The sequence below is a fragment of the Triticum aestivum genome, chromosome 1D (genome assembly GCF_018294505.1).
Source record: "Triticum aestivum cultivar Chinese Spring chromosome 1D, IWGSC CS RefSeq v2.1, whole genome shotgun sequence".
Classification (NCBI taxonomy): domain Eukaryota; kingdom Viridiplantae; phylum Streptophyta; class Magnoliopsida; order Poales; family Poaceae; genus Triticum; species Triticum aestivum.
In genome coordinates, this window is record NC_057796.1 from 109,669,311 (window position 1) to 109,672,899 (window position 3,589).

A 3,589-nucleotide genomic window follows, 5' to 3' on the forward strand; every position below is an offset into this window, starting at 1 on the left:
TCGATGATTTGTGTTATCATCGACCACTTTATTATCTTCCCTCCAACACAAACTTGCTCGTGTTTTGTGTTATACCTTGAGATCCGTGCTATCCAGCAATTATTCTTCTTTACCTTGCAGTATTACCATCTTTTATGTCAAGAATGTCGTGAGAATTTCACCACCCCTTAAGAAATTCTTGTTGCAGTGATGCTTCTCGCCATCACCATTCTTTTCTTGGCCCCGTGTTGAATGAACTCTGTTGTTAGAATTTAATATCTCTAGCAACCCTATTGTTTCGAAGTGAATGGCCGATAGTTTCGCTATCGAATCACCATTCTAACTTTGATCGTCCTACTTGTTCCATATTTCCAGGTGCTTTTTCGTTCAATATTTAATTGTGGATGTTCTCATCGAACATACCTCATTATATACTTCGGTGTGTCCGATGTTATCACCTCATTCGTTTAATTGTGGAAATCCATCTTTTTTTCTAAACCTTGATGAATTGCCGCTGTGTCCATCAGCCACCTCGTCATCCTCTCCATGGTTTACTGTTGAACTCTTGTTTCGGAACTCGTTTTCATAGTACATTTCCTGAGAATCTTACAATGTCGTCTCATCAATTTGTTTTGCACCTTTTATTCTCAGGCATCCTGAGTCTGAGGTATCCTAACACTGATCAGATCTGAAACTTGGTCAGATAAGATGGTTGGAACATATTTCCAAGATTTATACCATTTGTCTTTATGTGACCCGGTAAGGTGATGTCGTGCCTAGCACACCTGGCCGGAGGCCCTATTGTTATAGTTTCCTTTTCAGCAAGGCTATCCTTTCTTCCATGAGGAAATTGTAAGACTTATTCTATAAGTTGTTCCTGATGGATCCTTTTTGTTTCCAAAGTCCGATCTTCACCTGTTGACCATGTCAATGCTATCTCGAAGCATGTCTATGGTACTCCGATTTTTCAACAAGAACATTTGAAGCCCAATGCTAAATGTTTCTTGCTCAATTATCCAAACACCGCTGTATGGATAATGTCATGAAAATTTCTCTCCCCTCACCTAGAGGCTTTTCTATTTAATATCATGTCATGGTTATCATGCTCTGCTTGTCCTTGGGAAGGATATACCCTTGAAATATGTGTTTAAACACATTTTCCTTTCCATTGTTCTGCTTAAACCTGATAATCATATTTTCCTTTCCATTGTTTGGTTTAACCTTTCTTGTGATCTATATGATCTAAGCAGTAATATTCCCCTGCTTTTGTAAACACCTCGGTGTACAATTCTGTCAGAAAAACCCTGTTACTTTTGTTCATGACATTCCGGTAACCACCGATGGACAAGAACTTTGCCTACTAGTCCGCATCGTTCAACGAGTAGGAAAATGGTTCTCTTCGTCCCTCACCCTTAGTACCGACGTTGTTGCTGACATAACTGACAGGCTACCCTCTGACATGCCTTGCTTGCATGATCACGCAAGACGTCTTCGCCCTTCCTACTTTTAACCCACATGGTGGGCCCATAACCCAAAGTTCCACAGGATCAAAACCTGACTCTTTTGTATACCCCGGTCTACAAAGTTATTTCTCGAGCCTGGCTACGAATGTAATTGACGGGTCACCTTCCTAGTGATATATTCTGGTATTAGACGCAATACTTATTCTCGTTGCCCTGAAACCCATTCACCTTCTGATTAGGCATCGAACGATTGCCTATCCGTTTGAAACTTCTCATGGTACCTTCTTACTTTGCTCTCGATATCTTCTTAAGTTTCAATTCGAGAGATACTTATGCTTCTTCCCCTAAGTTAACCGTCTGATGCTTGATCTTGTTAGAATCCGTCCTTATAGAGTTTTCCCTTCTTACCGTTTCGTAAATACGGTGAAGATCCTGAAGGAAGGACGACAACTTCATCATGATGACCTGAAGCAGACAAATGAAGACATCAATGTAATGGATCGACCTCTTCGAGAAGAGCAACTAAGACCGAGAAGAATCGTTAGAATTTCGTAACCAGATCCCTTCCCCCTTACTCCCGGTCCTAAATCTCGGGACGAGATTTCTTGTAGTGGAGGAGATTTGTGACACCCCGATAGTTAAGCTACAGTAATTCCCTCCTAATGATGCCACGTCACCACGGTTACTGTTGTCGATCTCGCGATGGTTCAAAATCGATACAAATTTAAATTTAAAATAGAGGCAAACAATAAAAATTTTCAAATAAAGAAAACTAAACTAAAAACTGAAAACTAAAATGTTCAAAATTTAGAAAATAAATCATGGATGATTGTGGTGGAGAAACCACATTTTGATAAAATGTTTAGATGCAAGAAATTAATTAAAACAGGGGCTAAACAATTACTTAAATGCTTTTAAAAAGAATAAACTATTACAAACCATTTTATTTTGAAGAGCTAAATTAATAGTGGCAAAGGCACAATTTGTAACACTAAGTTAGGTGCCACTTTTGTATTTTATTAAAACTAAAATAAATAGAAACTATAATAAATCGAAAAGGATAAATAAAAAGAAAACAAAGAAAAAGGAAAGAAAGAAAACCCCGGGCCTTCCCCCTCCCCTTCGGCCGTTTGGCCCAACTGGGCATCCAACCCACCAGCCCACAGGCCCAGCCGCCCCCATCGCTCCCTTAACCCCCAGGGTGACCGGAACCCTAGCAGGTTCCCTCCCCACTCGTCCCCACTACCCAGTCGCCCCCCACGATCCCTTTCTCCCCTCTCCGCGCGATCTGGATCGGGCGCACGCTCCGCCCCTGACGCAGTCGCCCCCGCCCTCGCCCGGAGCCTCCGCCGGCGCTCACTGCCGCCACCTCGCCCTGTGTGACCCTGCCCAGGGCCACCTTGCCACCGTCCCCAACGCCCCAGAACCGCCTCGCCGTCGCCGTTCGCCAGAACCGCGTCCTCGACCTCCCCCTCGACGGACTCCGTCAACCCTCATCGCCCGTACCCCTGCATTGGGGGTGAGCTCTCCGCCATTCCCCCCTCTCCTGCTCGCTCAACCCCGTGCACGCCCGCTGCTGGCTGCACCTGCGCCCGCCTCTCACGCTCCGGCCCAGCGCTCACCGCGACCGGGTCGCGCCAGGCTCCGTCCGGTCGTGCCCGTCGCCCCCGTGCCGACCGCACCCCCCGGCCGGCCTGCCCGCGCATGCTGCAACCCCGTGCGGCCGTCGCCCTCGTGCCTGACCACCGGCGCCTGCCTCCGGCGCGCGCGCCACCCAGCGCCCGGCTCCCGGCATGCGCTACAGCTGCTACTCCCCGCCCCCTCGCTCGCTATCGGCCGCCACCTGCTGGTGGTGCTGCTGGTCGGCTACCCCGCTGCCGGCGTCGACCATGGCCTCGCCGGAGCCCGGTTCGGCCACCGCGCCCCTGCCCCTTCCCTGTGCGCGTTCGTGCACAGGAGGGAGGTGGCCTGAGCCACTTACAGGTGGGGCCCTCCCCCTGTAAATCAGATAAAAGGATAAGAGTAGAGAAAAACGAAAATGGAAAATAAAAGGAAATAGTAAAGTGAATTAATTAATTAGTAATATAATTAGTTTAATTAATTAACCTATCTTAATTTGACCAAATTAACTAGCTTAGGTGTTTAAG